The following is a 17,399-nucleotide window of genomic DNA, read 5'->3' as shown; positions in this document are numbered from 1 at the left end:
AGCCCAGCCCGGCCCCGCTTTGTCCCCGCGGCCGCGGCCGCTGCCGCGCTCCCGCGGCCGCCTCAGCATCCTCCCGGGGCACCGTCCCGCCCCTGCCCCCGCACCCGTCCCGGCACGCCGGCAGCCCCGGGCCGGAGCCACGCCACACACCGGTACCTGAAACCGCGGCTGCCGGAGATGCTGCCTCGAGGGAGCTCCGGCGGAGTGCCCAGCAGGGAAAGCACCTGGGGGTGCTGGGTGACAGCGGCTGGAGATGAGCCAGGCTGTGCCCAGGTGGGCAAGAAGGGCACCAGCAGCCTGGCCTGGAGCAGGAGCGGTGTGGCCAGCAGGAGCAGGGCAGTGTCTGCCTGTTCTCAGCACTGGTGAGGCTGCACCTCAAGAACTGGGGTCAGTTTGGGGCTACTCATTTCAAGAAGGACATCGAGGGGCTGGAGCAGGTCCAGAGAAGGGCAACAAAGCTGGGGGAGAGTCTGGAGAACAGGGCTGGGGAGGAGCAGCTGAGGGAGCCTGAGGGGGGTTAGTGTGGGAAAGAGGAGGCTGAGGGCAGAGCTCACTGCTCCTACATTTCCCTGAGAGGAGGCTGCAGTGAGCTGGGTGTCAGTCTCCTCTCACATGCAACAAATAATAGGAGGAGAGGAAATGAGGTCTTGGTGCCTCTTGAGGCCAAGCCTTCAGTGAAAGGGTTCTCAAAGGCTGGCACAGGCTGCCCAGAGAGGTGATCGAATCTTCATCCCTGGGGGTGCTTCACAGAGGCAGAGCTGTGGTGCTGAGGGCCACAGCAGTATCTTTGGCAGAGCTGGAGCATGTTGGTGTGGATGATCTTATAAGGGTGTTTTCCAAGCCAAACGAGGGCATGCTGCTGCTGGGGCTCACCCACAGGCAGCCAGGCTCCGGGTGAAGCTACAGGACACCGCCCCGGGGAGGCTCAGCACCAGGGGCAGCACCGGTCCCTTTGGTGGTGTGGGTGCAGCTTTGCCCAAGGTGTGCTCCTGTGAGACCAGGCTGGATGCAGGGTAAGCTCTTATTACTGACCACTTCCAAGCAGTAAGGTTTGCTATGGGAAGGTGCTTTGGTTGCAGAGGCCACGGTTCCATCAGCCTGCCCAGCTGCAAAGGAGAGTAGGGTGTGGAAGAAAGGTTCCTTGGGACCTCATTTCTTTGAGCACTGCTTTTAAGGGTGGTGATCTGGGAGTTGGAACAGAGCCAGGGAGAGCCTTTGTGGTTTTGTACACCAAAGCTTTACCTTTGAATCTTAGTCCTCATTTTATTGTGTGCTTTGTTTTCACAGTGAGACAGGGAGCTGGAGAGAGTTGCCTGCTAACTAACACACACTGTGCCACCCAGCTGATTCCACACCATAGCCAAGGGCCCAGCTGGAATTACAGGCATGCCAGGACTCACACAACATGTGGAGAAATGGCTTCAATGGGGAGAGCCAAGCTGTGAGTGGCCATGAATACAGCTATTGTGATCCAAACCCTTCAAGATGCTGTTTGTGACTTGTAAAGCAGGCAAGCCAGCTCCTGTTCTGCTTTTCAGCAGTTCACTGAAGGGGCAGCAGGCACCATTTCACAGAGTGACAGGGGCTGGAAGGGACCTCTGGAGAGCAGAGCATCGAGTCAAATCCCTCTGCCAAGGCAAGCTCACCTAGAGAGGGTCACAGAGGAACATATCCAGTTGGGGTGTTCAGAATCTCTAGAGCTGGAGACCACCAATTCGCTGGGAAGGCTGCTCCAGAGCTCCATCACCCTTAACTAAAGAAGTTCCTCCTCATGTTTAGCTGGAACTCCCTCAGTTCCAGTTTCTACCCTTACCCCTTGTCTGGGAACCACTGGAAACAGCCTGGTCCCATGCTCCTGACAGCCACCCTTGAGGTATTTATAAGTCTTGGTAATGCTCCCCTTGTCCAGACTATAAATCCCCAAGCCCCTCAGCTGTTGCTCGTAAGAGAGGTGCTGCAGTCCCTAATCACCATCACAGCCCTTTGCTGTACCCTTTCAGGCAGCTCCTCTTCCTTCCTGTGCTGGGGAACCCATGACTGAACACAGCACTGCAGATGAGGCCTCACCAGGGCAGAGCAGGGGGGAAGGAGAAGCTCCCTCAACCTGGTTGCCACACTTCATACATCCCAGGATGTCACTGATGTACATTCTTGGCCACAAGGCCACCCTGCTGTCCATTAGGAATAGCTCTGAGAGCTGCAGTGTTTATCCAAGAGGCTTCCAAAGTGCTGTGAGAGGTCACTTAAGGAATAAAATCATCCCCACAGTCCCCAGCTCTTCGTTTATCCAGTCAGGAGCAAAACAAAAAGCTCCTACTGGAGTTCTGTGCTTGGCTGACTGCCAGCGAGGGGCTGCTGCCTATCAGCTGCCCATCAGCATCCCACTCAACTGAGCCAGGCAGCCATGGAAGGGCAGGGAACAGTGAGGCAGTGGCTTTGGAGCCAAGCCTGAGTAGAGAAGGAAAACAGAAGCAATGGGCAGGACACAACATGTGAAAAGGAACATGCAGAAAGCAGTGTCTCCCTCTCAGGAAAGCCAAGCAGCAGAACAAGGGCCTCAAGCACAAGGAGGCAAGACAGCAGCAGCCACAGCACCACTGTGACATTCCCACGGTGCAAGGATAGTGGTTTCCACCTCCCTTTTCACAGGGAATGAAGGCTCCTGCTGATTTAGCAGCATAAGGGCACCCCAGAAAATGCAGGGGCAGTCTGGAGGTGCCTGAGGAATTGCATTGCCTCAGGTAATCAAACTTTCTTCAACGCCAAGCTAGGAGCAGCTGTGGAGCTGTTGGAGGGCAGCAGAGCCCTGCAGAGGGACCTGGCCAGGCTGGATGGGTGGGCAGAGGCCAAGGGGATGAGACTGAACAAGGCCAAGGGCAGGTTCTGCACTTTGGCCACAACAACCCCAAGCAGCACCACAGGCTGGGGCCAGAGTGGCTGAGAGCAGGCAGGCAGAGAGGGAGCTGGGGGTGGTGGCAGAGAGGAGCTGCAGAGGAGGCAGCAGTGCCCAGGTGGGCAGCAGAGCCAATGGCATCCTGGGCTGGCTGAGGAGCAGTGTGGGCAGCAGGGCAAGGGCCTGGAGCACAGCCCTGTGAGGAGAGGCTGAGGGAGCTGGGGGGGGGCAGCCTGCAGAAGAGGAGGCTCAGGGCAGAGCTGATTGCTGCCTGCAGCTGCCTGCAGGGAGGCTGTAGCCAGGTGGGGTTGGGCTCTGCTGCCAGGCACCCAGCAACAGAAGGGGACACAGCCTGAAGCTGTGCCAGGGCAGGTCTAGGCTGGATGTTGTTAGGAAGTTGTTGTCAGAGAGAGTGATTGGCACTGGAATGGGCTGCCCAGGGAGGTGGTGGAGTGGCTGTGGCTGGAGGTGTTGCAGCCAAGGCTGGCTGGGGCACTGAGTGCCATGGTCTGGTTGGTTGGGCAGGGCTGGGTGCTAGGTTGGGCTGGCTGAGCCTGGAGCTCTCTGCCAGCCTGCCTGATTCTGTGATTCTCTGATTCTGTGAACTCATCCTGCCATGAGGAATTCACAGACTCAACCAGGGGCTCAACACTCTTCCCTCTTCATCAAGACCAGAGCCTTAAGGTCCCCAGTGCCATTGCCATGGCTTCAGCTCTCAAACCAGGACATTCATTTTCACCTTCCCAAAGCATCACTGCAATCACAGGCCCTGGCCACAACTGCAGCTGGTGGCAACAGAACTGGGGAGGGGTTAGGAGAACAGATCTTATGAGCAGGGGCTGAGGGAACTGGAAGTGTGCAGTGTAGAGAGGAGGAGGCTGAGGGCAGAGCTCATTGGTCTCTCCAGCTCCCTGAGAGAAGGCTGCAGTGAGGTGGGGGTTGGGCTTTGTACCAGGTGACAGAAGGCCAGGAAATGGCCTAAATTGTGCCAGGGGAGGGTTGGGTTGGAGGTGAGGAAAAATGTCTTTGGTGCCAGAGTGGTCAGGGATTGACACAGGCCTTGAGCAATCTTGCCTAGTGGGAGGTGTCCCTGGCTGATCTTTAAGGTCTCTTCCAACTCAAACCAGTCTAAGATCAAATGAACTTTGCAGGTAACATCCTCTTGAGCTGACAGTGGCATCCCACCCACCCCCCCCCCAGCAACGCTGCAGCACAGGGGATGCATGAAGGAGGAATCCATTTCCTTAGCTGGAGCTGTATTGAGGGGGCTCCTGGAACAGCTCTGAAAACCTCCCAAACCAGCTGAAGGGTCAGTACCAGGCTTTGGATTCTGTTTCTCCCAAGGCATCCAAGATAAAAAGCATTTAACAGGGTTAAAGAAGAATCCTCTGTTTTGCTGCTGCCTTCCCTGCTTACCTGTGGGCCTTTGTGCCACCTGCACACTGCCCCAGCCCACAGGGACACTGAGCTCTGGGGTTGCCCTGAAACTGGTGGTCAGTGGTGGTGCACAGAAGCCTGCATTCCCTCAGCTGGTCTGCAGCACTCAGTGACCCAGACAGGTTCTTACTGCAGGGGAGGGAGAGGATGGTGAACACCACTGCCCCTTCGGTTTCCCTGCTTCACCCCACCCGTGAGACACAGCTGGGATGTTCTAATCTGCTTCAGACACAGCAAGATTTAAAAGGCTCTTTGAATCGTAGAACCATAAAGGTTGGTGAAGCCCTCCAAGATCACCCACTCCAACCCTCAACCCAGCCCCACCACAGCCACCAAACCATGGCCCCAAGAGCCATGGCCACAGGTTGCTGGAACACCTCCAGCCATGGGGACTCCACCACCTGCCTGGGCAGCCTCTGCCCATCCCTGACCACTCTGGCACAAATACATTTTGCCTCAGCTCCAACCTAACCCTCCCCTGGCACAAGTTCAGGACATTTGCTCTCCTATCACCTGAGCCTAGGGAGCAGAGCCCAGCCCCAGCTCACTGCAGCCTCCTCTCAGGGAGCTGCAGAGAGCAATGAGCTCTGCCCTCAGCCTCCTCCTCTCTACTCTAACCCCCCCAGCTCCCTCAGCTGCTCCTGTTCTCAAGAAAAGAAGTGGCACAGTTACCTCTCCTGGATGCCAAAGCCAAGACCCAGACTGCTCCAGGCCACAAGAGAAGAACTCATGACATGATGCTTTTTGTGTCGGTGCCACCTGTCCTGCCCACTGCTCCGTGGAGGTGCCAGTGGCACTGCCAACAAGCAGCTGCTTACTGCTGCCTTCCGCATGCCGCTGAGGGGAGCCTGCTGCGGCTGGGCAGAGCTGCGCTGATGCTTAGCTCAGGGCTACCGAGCTCCGGCCTGTAAAGGGCTGCCCTCTGCTGCCTCACCCGGGGCTGCAAGGGCACAGCTTCTTGAAGATGGAAAGAGGGGCGGGGCACAGAACCAGAGGAGAGAGGCATAGGCTTGAAATTAGGAGGAAGTTGTCAGAGAGAGTGATTGGCACTGGAATGGGCTGCCCAGGGAGGTGGTGGAGTGGCTGTGGCTGGAGGTGTTGCAGCCAAGCCTGGCTGGGGCACTGAGTGCCATGGTCTGGTTGGTTGGGCAGGGCTGGGTGCTAGGTTGGGCTGGCTGAGCCTGGAGCTCTCTTCCAACCTGCCTGATGCTATGACTCTATGTCTCCTCTTCCTCCTGATGTGAACTCAGTACCCGAGTTGAAAGCAGGATGATGGCACAGAGCAGCAGCAGCAGCAGCAGCCTGCTCCCTGGGGCTGTTGTGCTGAATGCTTTCCATCAGCCCAGCACCCTCTGTGGCAGCCCTCTTCAGACTGTGTCCTGTGGCACAGGGCTTTGGGTGTGCTGCTGGGCACCAGCCAGGTACAGCAAAAAGGAAAACAACCTTCTAAGCAAAAAGCTTCTCTGGCGGAGGAGCAGCAGGAGAGGTCCAGATGGGCACAGCTGCACAGAGAGCAGGCTGGAGCTGAGTGAAGATAACAACTTTGTCCCCAGGATCAATCTGCTTCAGAGTTTTCTCAGCTTGAGCCAAGTGCCCACTGTGAGCTGTCAGACATCAGTGCTCCTGGCTCCTCCACAATGGATCTACCCAGGTCACCATCACTGCTCCTCAGGCAACCACCAACTTCCAGCCCAGTGCCCAATCCAGTTTGTCTCTCACAATGAGATGTGCCAGATGCCCCCCTCCTCTTGGCTGCCCTGTCTTTGGGCTGAAGAAAGAAGCTCAACTCAGCTTCAGGATTTGTTGGGTGCTCAGCAACTCCCAGTGTCCCTTGGAGTTTGTTTTGTTCAAGGTCCTTGGGCTCCTGTTTCTGCCCTGCATTAGCCTGATTCTCATTTCAAAGCACTAAAGCACTTGGTTTTTCCCCAAGCACGACCACTTTCACAGGATCACAGAGTGTTAGGGGTTGGAAGTGACCTCCAGAGCTCATCCAGTCCAACCTCCCTGCCAAGGCAGCATCACCCAGGGCAGGGCACACAGGAACACATCCAGATGGGGCTTGAAAGTCTGCAGAGAAGGACACTCCACAACCTCTCTGGGCAGCCTGCTCCAGGCCTCCAGCACCCTCACACCAAAGAAGTTTATCCTCATGTTGAGGTGAAACCTTCCCTGTTCCAGTTTGTAGCTGTTGCTCCTTGGCTTACTGCTGCTGGCCACCAAAAAGAGCTTGGCCCCCTCCACCTGACCCCCACCCCTCAGGTATTTCATAGAATCATGGAATGGTTTAGGTTGGAAGGGACCTCAAGGCTCAGCCAGTTCCAGCCCCCAGCCATAGGCAGGGATACCTCCCACTAGAACAGGTCACTCAAGGCCTCATCCAACCTGGTCCTGAACACCTCCAGGGAGGTTGTGGAGCACAGAAGCACTCAATGTGATCAAAGATCACATTGGGCAACCTATGCCAGTCTCTCACCACCCTCACTGCAAACAACTTCTTCCTAACATCCACTTTCAATCTCCCCTCTGCCACTTCAAACCCATTCCTCCTCCTCCTCCTGCCATTCCCAGACCTTGTCAATAGTCCCTCCCCAGCCCTCCTGCAGCCCCCTGCAGATCCTGCAAGGCCACTCCAAGCTCTCCTGGAAGCCTTCTCCTCTCCAGGCTGCACAGCTCCAACTCTCTCAGCCTGTGCTCACAGCAGAGCTGCTGCAGCCCTCTCAGCATCTTGGTGGCCTCCTCTGGACTGGCTCCAACACTTCCATGTCCTGCTTGTGCTGGGGGCTCCAGAAGTGCAGTGAGGAGAGCAGAGCAAAGGGGGAGACATAGATCGGATCTTCTGTCAACCTTCTCCTCTCCAAACTAAGCAGCCCCAGGGCTCTCAGTCTCTGAGGTGGGGAGATGCTCAAGTTCTCCAGGCACCCTCATAGCCTCTGCTGGACTCTCTCCAGCAGGTCCCTGTCCCTCTTCAGCTGGGGAGCTCCAAACTGGACAGAGTATTGCAGGTGTAGTCTCAGCAGGGCAGAGCAGATGTGGAGAAGAAGCTCCCTAGCCCTGCTGGCCACACTTTCATGATACTTTAACCACAAATACTCTGCAGTCTACTATGAGACAAAGGAAAAAGAGGAGAGCAGTTTAAACCGAGGCAAATGAGGACCTCCCCTCTCCAGATACCACTGCAGAGAGCCAAGCACTGTGAATATCCTGGCATGGGCTGTGCAGGTAAGGATCCTGCCCCCACCTGTGTCAGATGGCAGAACTAGAGCTAGATGAGCCCCTGGGGAGGAGTCCTGTGTCCCTTTAGACAACCCACACACACTGGGGAAACCCTCGCTGGGTGCTGGGGAGGCCACACCTTGAGCTGGGCTCAGCTTTGGGGCCCTCACAAGAAGGACACTGAGGGGCTGGGGCAGGTCCAAAGAAGGGCAATGAAGCTGGGGAAGGGTCTGGAGAGCAGGGCTGGGGAGGAGCAGCTGAGGGAGCAGGGCGGGGGGGGTTAGTGTGGGGAAGAGGAGGCTGAGGGCAGAGCTCATTGCTCTCTGCAGCTCCCTAAAAGGAAGCTGGAGCCAGGTGGGGGTTGGGCTCCTTGGTAGCAGGTCATAAGATGAGAGGAAATGGCCACAAGGTGCTCCAGGGGAGGTATGGGTTGGACATTAGAAGAAACTTCTTCACTGAAAGGATTCTGAAAGCCCAGCACAGGCTGCCCAGGGAGGTGGCTGAATCCCCATGCCTGGAGGTTCTTTCCACGAGGCAGAGCTGTGGTGCTGAGGGCCATGGCTTAGCCCCAGCCTTGGCAGAGTGAGAGAAGGGTTGGGCTGGGTGATCTGAAAGGGCTTTTACAACTAAAATCATTCCATGATTCTGTGTTTGGCACTGCGCTCACTCATCTGCCAGAATCACCACCATGGGTACAAGAGTTAACCCCTCACCATGCAGCTGGGCTGAAACCACCACTGTTGTGCCAAATTCTGGTTCTGTGCCTGCAAAACCAAATAAACACAGCTCAGAGTCCAGTCAGGCACTAAAGGTGGCTTTGAAGTTCACTGATTGCACTGAGTTTAGTCAGAATCAGAGACCTGTTGTGGTTAGAAGAACCCTCCAAGATCATCCAGTCCAACCTTCAACCCAGCCCCACCATGGCCACTAAACCGTGGCCCCAAGTGCCATGGTCACACATTTCTTGACTCCCTCCAGGGATGGGGACTCCACCACCTCCCTGGGCAGTCTGTTTACTGCAGTACCTGAGCACTCCTGCAGTACCTGAGCACTCCTGCAGTGCCTGAGCACTCCTGCACTCTCCAACCTACCCCTCCTCTGGCACAATTTCAGGCCATTCCTTCTCCTTCTATCACCTGATAACAGGGAGAGGAGACCAGGCCCTGTTAGCTTTACTGCAGCTGTGTGCAGAGCAGGGTGCCAGGTGGTAAGTGCCCAAAGCCAGCAGAGTGGCTGGGACGGGCAGCAGAGTGTTCCACAGCAAAATGTGTGAGCTGCACCTGCTGCCAGCACCAGGCAGCCACTGATCGCTTTCCTTCCTGCTTCACCTTGAAGATGCAGCTCCCTTTGAACTCCCTGTGCAAGCTCAGAGGGTGAGGGGCTTATCTAGGCAGGGGGCTCCTGCAGCTAAGAGGTGTAGGCTTCAGAGTGCAGTGATATCATAATCAGGTTAAGGCAGCTGAAGGTTCCAGTTGGGTTCAGCATCCATCAACATGTCCCTTATCCCTCCGTGCGCTCTGTAACAGTTCCCACCCAGACCTCCTGAGAACCATGCCCACAGCTGATGCCTACAGCCAACTTGGAGACTAACTGCAGCTCTTTGTTCTCAGGGACCCTGGGTCTTGTGTGTCTTGGCTTCAAAAGGGACTCCTCATGGTTGCCTGACTTTGTTGTCCTGTGGTTCCCTGACTTGGCTAACTGGAGCATCGGACGTCACTGCCGCCACTGCAGGCTCAGAGCTCCCCTGCCACAGGCAGCCCAAAGCAAGGCCAAGCAGCACTGGGGACAATCCCAGCACCAGGGGGGATGGAAGGGACCTCTGCCTCATCCAGTCTAACCTCTCTGCTAGAGCTGGGTCAGCCACAGCAGGCTGCCCAGGATCACAGTGTCCAGGTGGGGTTTGAAAGTCTCTGAAGGAGACTGCACAACCTCCCCGGGCAGCCTGCTCCACGCCTCCAGCACCCTCACAGCAAAGCAGTTTTGCCTTAAGTGGAACCTCCTGGGTTCCAGCTTGTGTTTATTGCCCCTTGTCACTGGGCACCACTGAGAAGAGCCTGGCCCCATCCTCTTGACCTCCACCCTTTAGATGCACACAGGCTGCTCTTCGCCAGGCTAAACAGCCCCAGGGCCCTCAGCCTGTCCCCCTCAGAGATACTCCAGACCCTTCAGCACCTTTATGGCCTCTGTTGGACTCTCTCCAGTAGTTTCCTGTGTCTCTTGAACTGGGGAGCCCAGAGCCAGACACAACACTGCAGGTTCAGAGCTCAGACATGCAGTTCAGAACATCTGTAACACCTCACCAGAGGTGTGACCTCGGGAAGAACTTAGTGACTCTGTGAGGAGCTTTAGAACTGGGCAAGTACACACTGTAATGCTTAATGAGGCCTCCCACAGCTGAACCCTGTAATTAGCAGCTTGGAGGGAGCTGAGTTTGAGAAAACATTGTGCCAGGTCTGTCAGAGATTTCCATGGATCTCAGGCTGGAGGCTAAAAGCTCAGGAGAGCCAGAGATGGAAAATGCAGCAAGTGCTGAAGACTCCAACCCTGACCCCAGCTTTGGCTGCCATAAAAACAGAGCCTGCAGGAGAACTGAAAAGCTGAGGCAAGTGGCAGAACCACACCTCCAGAGACCATCCAGCCCAGCACCCCCCACCCTCCCCCCCGGAGCAGCATCACCCAGGGCAGCCTGCACAGAAGTGCATCCAGGTGAGCTTTAAAGACTCCAGGGAAGGAGACTCCAAATGCAGGCAGGTGGAGCCCAGCAGGCCTAGAAAGACAAAACCTTTATGGTGACATTTAAACATACAAGCAGAAACAATAAAGAAGGACAAAGAAACTACTTTTGTGAGGATGGCCAAACCCTGACAGGTTACCTGGAGAAAGTGTCCTGTGCCCATCCCTGCAGGTACCAAAAACCCAACTGGAGGTGGTCCTGTGCAGCCTGCTCTGACCGTGGCTGAGCAGAGTGCATTGGACTGGAGCTCCAGAGCGCTCCTGGAACCTGGGGTGACTCAGTGAAGAGCATCTGGGAAGCATCACAGCAGGACAGCAGTCTTTGTGCAGCAGGGAGCCTCGGGGCAGGCTTCAGTTTCTGCCTGGAATCTGTGGAAGTCAGAGGAGTTACAGCTGTGAGAAGCACAAAATCCCTGGCAGAGCTCTAAGCACAGAGCTTGCTGCAGGTAAGTGCACTCTGCAGTGGGGCAAGAACTGGCTGGAGGGCAGGGCCCAGAGAGTAGTGGTGCCACATCCAGTTGGCAGCTGGCACTGGTGGTGTGCCCCAGGCACAGTCCTGTTCAATAGCTTTATTGATGATCTGGAGCAGGGGATTGAGTCCAGCAGCAGTAACTCTGCAGATGGCACCAAGCTAGGAGCAGCTGTGGAGCTGCTGGATGGCAGCAGAGCCCTGCAGAGGGACCTGGCCAGGCTGCATGGGTGGGCAGAGGCCAATGGGATGAGACTGAACAAGGCCAAGGGCAGGGTTCTGCACTTGGGCCACAACAAGCCCAAGCAGCACTACAGGCTGGGGCCAGAGTGGCTGAGAGCAGGCAGGCAGAGAGGGAGCTGGGGGTGCTGGCAGAGAGGAGCTGCAGAGGAGGCAGCAGTGCCCAGGTGGGCAGCAGAGCCAATGGCATCCTGGGCTGGCTGAGGAGCAGTGTGGGCAGCAGGACAAGGGAGGTTCTTGTGCCCCTGTGCTCAGCACTGCTCAGGCCACCCCTGGAGTGCTGTGTCCAGCTCTGGGCTCCTCCATTGCAGAGAGATGCTGAGGTGCTGGAAGGTGTCCAGAGAAGGGCAGCAAGGCTGGGGAGGGGCCTGGAGCACAGCCCTGTGAGGAGAGGCTGAGGGAGCTGGGGGGGTGCAGCCTGCAGCAGAGGAGGCTCAGGGCAGAGCTCATTGCTGCCTGCAGCTGCCTGCAGGGAGGCTGTAGCCAGGTGGGGTTGGGCTCTGCTGCCAGGCAAGCAGCACCAGAAGAAGGGGACACAGCCTCAAGCTGTGCCAGGGCAGGTTCAGGCTGGATGTTGTTAGGAAGTTGCTGGCAGAGAGAGTGATTGGCACTGGAATGGGCTGCCCAGGGAGGTGGTGGAGTGGCCGTGGCTGGAGGTGTTGCAGCCAAGCCTGGCTGGGGCACTGAGTGCCATGGTCTGGTTGGTTGGGCAGGGCTGGGTGCTAGGCTGGGCTGGCTGAGCTTGGAGCTCTCTGCCAGCCTGCTTGAGTCTATGACTCTAAAGAAGTACCCCAGGGCTTAAACAAGTACTCAGGCCCCTTCCTGAGGGACTCTCTGTTCTCTTGTGCAGCAGCACTTGGCCTGCCCAGGCTTTTTGTGCTCTATTTCCTCAGCCCTGCACTCTGATCCAGTTCCCACCCCAGGCCTGAAGCACTGTCACTGGAGCCCACCCTGCACATCCCCAGGGAGCTGAAAGCCTCCAGAGCACCCTGGCTATTGGCAAGCCAATTGCAAAGGGGATGTAGCAGCTACAGACCTTAACAGGACCCACAGCCCCAGCAGCAGGTCCTCACCCCTCGGCAGTTCATTCACAGAATGGTTTGGGTTGGAACGGACTGGAAGTATCCAGTTCCAAACTCCCTGCCATGGGCTTCACCCAGCCTGGCCTTCAACACCCCCAGGTAGGAGGCAGCCACAGCCTCCCTGGGCAGCCTGGGCCAGGCTCTCACCACCCTCACACTCAGCAACCTCTGCCTCAGCTCCACTCTCAGCCTGCTCTGCCTCAGCTCCAAACCATTGCCCTTGGCCTGGCTCAGACACCCTCAGCCAAAGTCTCTCTGCAGCCTTCCTGCAGGATCCCTTCAGGCTCTGGCAGCAGCTCTGAGGTGCCCCTGGAGCCTTCTCCTCTGCAGGCTGCACCCCCCCAGCTCCCTCAGCCTGTGCTCACAGCAGAGCTGCTCCAGCCCTGGCAGCATCTCTGTGCCCTCCTCTGGCCTCTCTCCAGCAGCTCTGTGCCCTGCTCCTGCTGGGGACATGCCACGTCCTGGCGCTGCCCTGGTCAGCAGGGGGCCGGGGGTGGCCGTGCGGAGGTTCGAATAATGCCCTTGGGGTAAACGCGGGCGAAAGGCTGCCCAAGGGCTGCTGAAGTGAGCTTGTGGCCCTGGGGGACAACGGGAGGGGAAAAGCGGCGGGGGAAATACAGCTCGAAGAGAAGGCAGATCAGCGTCTCTCTGGCTTGGGCACTGGGGCAGGGGCAGCTCCGGGCTTCCTGGCGGCGGAGCGGGGCCGTGCCCAGCGCTGCTCTCCAGGCCCAGGCAGCGCGAAGCGAGGCCGTGTCCAGAGCGGCCGCAGGCAGCGAGCGGCGACGGCGCTGGGAGAGGAGCGGCGCCCGCGGGTGGCTGCCTGCCGCGGAGCCCTCCGGGCACGGAGGCAGCTGCGGGAACCGAGAGGCTCCGGGGCCGCGGGCAGAGCAGGCGGTGAGGAGCAGCGCCCCGCGGAGCTCTCCGGGCACGGAGGCAGCTGCGGGAACCCAGAGGCTCCGGGGCCGCGGGCAGGGCAGGCGGTGCGGAGCAGCGCCCCGCGGAGCTCTCCGGGCACGGAGGCAGCTGCGGGAACCCAGAGGCTCCGGGGCCGCGGGCAGGGCAGGCGGTGCGGAGCAGCGCCCCGCGGAGCCCTCCGGGCACGGAGGCAGCTGCGGGAACCCAGAGGCTCCGGGGCCGCGGGCAGAGCAGGCGGTGCGGAGCAGCGCTTCGCAGAGCCCTCCGGGCAGGGAGGCAGCAGCGGGAACCCAGAGGCTCCGGGGCCGCGGGCAGAGCAGGCGGTGCGGAGCAGCGCTTCGCAGAGCCCTCCGGGCAGGGAGGCAGCAGCGGGAACCCAGAGGCTCCGGGGCCGCGGGCAGAGCAGGCGGTGCGGAGCAGCGCTTCGCAGAGCCCTCCGGGCAGGGAGGCAGCAGCGGGAACCCAGAGGCTCCGGGGGCGCGGGCAGAGCAAGCGGTGCGGTGCGGAGCGGAGGCCGTGGGAGGGGAGCGGAGCCCAGCGGCTTCCTCCGGCCGGCCGCTCCCTCCTGCGTGTCCCCCCGAGCCCCGCGGGTTTGCGCCGCCCGTCGCGCCCGGCAGAGGCGAGGCAGGGCAGCAGCCGCCAGCGCTGGGCAGTGCCCTGTGCGCGGCCACCCTCTGGCAACGCAGGCGCTCGGAGTGCCACCGGACACCTCCGCTGGCCGCGGTATTGGAGGTCGGTATTGGAGGTGGAGCCGCACCACGGCGGAGTCACCTTTGCTGCCCTGCTCCACACTCCTGGGTCAGTCCGGCCTAATGATGGGCAGGGAGGGGTCAGGGCAATGGTTGGACTGAATGATCTCGGGGGTCTCTTCCAACCAAAACAGCTCCGTGACTCTGTGATTCTAGGACGACCCAAGGGACCCTGCGCGGCTGGATGCTGCAGCCAGAGGCGCCTGCCTCATCAGGCAGCAGCTCGGCCTTGCCTTACACTCAAGCTCACTCTGAATCGTGCCCAACACTTTGCTGAGCACATGTGCAGCAAACTGCTAATGGCAGGCAAAGAAAAAGGCAGAGAGCAGCTTTCTGTGGGCCTGAGAAATCGATTCTGCCTGATGCCCTTGCTCAGAAGCGTCAGCAGCCCGGCTCAGCACTGCTTTCAGCTCAACCCCCTTCTCCCCTGCCCCCAGCCAGCTCACCAACCGACAGACACAAACACCTCCATCCTTTCTGACCTGGGAAGTGTTGGTGTTCTTCACCCACCTGAGCTGCTGGCTCTTCTCCCAGGCAGCCAGCACCAGAACAAGGGGACACAGCCTCAAGCTGTGCCAGGGCAGGTCTAGGCTGGATGTGAGGAGGAAGTTGTTGCCAGAGAGAGTGATTGGCATTGGAATGGGCTGCCCAGGGAGGTGGTGGAGGCACTGTCCCTGGAGGTGTTCAAGCAAAGCCTGGATGAGGCACTTGGTGCCATGGTCTGGTTGACTGGCTAGGGCTGGGGGATAGGTTAGACTGGATGATCTTGGAGGTCTCTTCCAACCTGGTTGATTCTATGATTCTATGCTCTGGGCTTGGCACCAGCACTGTGAGACGAAGCTGGGAGAGGAGCAGCTTGGGAGAGGAGCAGCTTGGGAGAGGAGCAGCTTTGTTTCTGTTCACAGCCACTTGCTGCCAGAGTTAGCTGACAGGAAGCAGTGACAGTGGAACTGAGGTGTCGAAGGGAAGTGTTCGAGTGATCTGCAGCACTCCAGCCAGATCAGGTCACTGACTCCTGGGATGCCACTGAGGTCATTCAAACATCTCCTGTACAGTGGAGATTCCTCACTTTGGCCTCCTGGGATTTCTCAGTCATTATCTGTCAGCAGCACTTTGATTCTGTGGATGTCACAGGCTCACAGATGTCAGAGGCTCACAGATGTCAGGGGTTGGAAGTGACTCAAAGAGAGCATCGAGTCCAACCCCCTGCCAGAGCAGGAGCACACAATCTAGCTCAGGGCACACAGAACACATCCAGACAGGCCTGGAAAGGCTCCACAGAAGGACACTCCACAGCCTCTCTGGGCAGCCTGTGCCAGGGCTCTGGGACCCTTCCAGGCAAGAAGTTCCCCCTTGTGCTGAGCTGGAACCTCCTGTGCTGCAGCTTCCATCCACTGCTGCTTGTCCTGTCCCAGGCAGCAGTGAGCAGAGCCTGTCCCCCGCTCCTGACCCCCAGCCCTCAGAGAGTTACATTGATTCAATCCCCTCTCAGTCTTCTCTTCTGCAGACTAAGCAGCCCCAGGGCCCTCAGCCTCTCCTCATCAGGCAGTGCCCTCCAGTCCCCTCATCATCCTCATAGCCCCCTGCTGGACCCTCTCCAGCAGATCCCTGTCCCTCTGCAACTGGGGAGCCCCAAACTGAAGGCAGTCACAACAGCTTCTGCTAAAGAACAAGAGGCTAAGGAGGCCCTCGGAAGAAGCAGTCCAGAGAGGAAGGCTGCAGCACAGGGGGAAGTGGTTTACAGGATCAGATCCAAGCTTTCCTTGTGCTACAGGGAACATCACATCCCCTGCTGCAGCACCAGCTGCTGCCCACTGCTGAAGGCTCCTGCCTGAACCAAGCAGGCTGGGCAGAGAAACTGATGTTTGCCTGCAAGCACCACTTGGAGGATCCAGACAGAAGCAGAACCCAGACAAGATCAGACAGGGCAGAGCAACCACTCAGACTGGAACACAGCTGAACTGATGCAGCTCTGGGAAGGAGGGGGAAGAAACCTGAACCATTCAAAGCTGAATCCAACTGGGGAAAAGCAGCAGCTCCAGAGCAATGCAGTGCTAGAAGCTAAAGAAATGCAACTCAGGCCTCTCCCTTAGTTTTGTTTGCTGCTTGAGAAGATCCTGAACAATCATAGAATGGATAAGGTTGGAAGGGACCCCAAGGATCAGCCAGTTCCAACCCCTTGCCATAGGCAGGGACAGCCCCCACTAGAACAGGTTGCTTAAGGCTCATCCACCCTGGTCCTGAACACCTCCAGGGAGGTTGTGGAGCACAGAAGCACCCAATGTGATCGAAGATCCACATCAGCTGGATGTGGAGATCAGGCAGAGCAACCTGTTGCAGTGTTCCAGCACCCTCCTAGTGCAGAACTTGTTCCTAATATCCAATCTAAGTCTGCTCTGCTCTCATTTCAAACCCCTGCCTTCATCCTCGTCCCTGCCTTGCAGGCCTTTGCAAACAGTCCCTCTGCAGCCTTCGTGCAGATACCTTCTTCAGCTACTGGAAGGGTCTCCCCAGAACCTTCTCTCCTCCAAGCTCGACCACCCCAGCTCCCTCAGCCTGTCTTCATAGGAGAGGTGTTCCAGTCCTCCAGTCATCTTGAGGGGCCTCCTCTGGACCCTCTCCAGCAGCTCCATGTCCTTGCATTGAGGGCTTCACAGCTGACCCCAGCAGTGCAGCTGAGGTCTCCCCAGAGCAGAGCAGAGGGGCAGGATCCCCTCTCTGCAGCTCTGCCCACACTGCTTTGGGTGCAGCCCAGGCTGCCCTTGGCCTTCTGTGCTGCCAGTGCCCACTGCTGGCTCCTGCCCAGCTTCTCCCCCTCCAGCACCCCCAAGGCCTTCTCTGCAGGGCTGCTCTCAGTCCCATCACCCCCACCTGAACTGACAGTGAAGACTGTTGCCACCCAGGTGCAGGACCCTGCATTTGCTCTTGTTAAACTCCACGAGGTTCACCTGGGTGCACCTCTCCAGCTTGACCAGGTTCCTTCTGGATGCCATCCTGTCCCTCTAACAGCACCACTCCAACGAGCAGCTCCAAACAAAAAGGCAAAAGGCAGGAATTCCAAAAGGAAAAGCAGCAACAAGTGTGTGACCAAGTTTAATGATCCACCTGTGAAACACTTGACCATCAATAACAATTTCCTGGGCTGTGGCTGCCCAGGATGTTACTTCATAGGTGTCTTAATTAGCAATATTTACAAAGGCTTTTCAAAACCCTGTGGCACTAAACAAAGGAGAAGAACTTAAAACTTGTAAGCTACAAGGCTTTAAAAACCAAACAGAAATGTAAACAGTTTTATTTTACAGAGCTGTAAAAGAGAAGAACCTCTCCTAACGCAGCTTAAACTTGATCTGCAAGGTGAATAGATCCAATAGATCCTGGTGCCCAAGAAGAAGGAATGAGAGAGTTTGTGGTCTGCCTTTTTGTTGTGTTTTACACAAGTATTGTGCTCCAGTGTGGGAAGAGAAAAGAACTATGTATAAGAAAGGAAGCTGAAGTCCACAACAATTAGAAGAGAACAACACAACAAAAAGTCTTCACCTCCTGAAGTTGAGAAATCTATAAAAACATTTACAGGTGGTTGCTGACCCATCCAGAACCTGCAGAAGTTAAAAGCCCTGTGAGCAACAGCTGCTGCCAATTGCACATCTGCCTCGGCTGGGATCTGGGCC

At 57.6% G+C, this 17,399-nt stretch overlaps 1 long non-coding RNA gene across 1 annotated transcript; it reads left to right on the top strand.

The window, feature by feature from the left end:
• Positions 1-45: 45 nt before the first annotated feature.
• LOC135183720 (uncharacterized) lies at positions 46-2,423 on the top strand. Its single transcript, XR_010305682.1, has 2 exons — positions 46-362; positions 1,288-2,423. It is a non-coding gene; the product is annotated as an uncharacterized LOC135183720 (long non-coding RNA).
• The last annotated feature ends 14,976 nt before the right edge of the window (positions 2,424-17,399 follow it).

Source organism: Pogoniulus pusillus, chromosome 19 (genome assembly GCF_015220805.1).
Source record: "Pogoniulus pusillus isolate bPogPus1 chromosome 19, bPogPus1.pri, whole genome shotgun sequence".
In the NCBI taxonomy this organism is placed as follows: Eukaryota; Metazoa; Chordata; class Aves; order Piciformes; family Lybiidae; genus Pogoniulus; species Pogoniulus pusillus.
The sequence above is the reverse complement of the archived record's forward strand: the minus strand, read 5'-3'. Positions and strand labels throughout refer to the sequence as shown.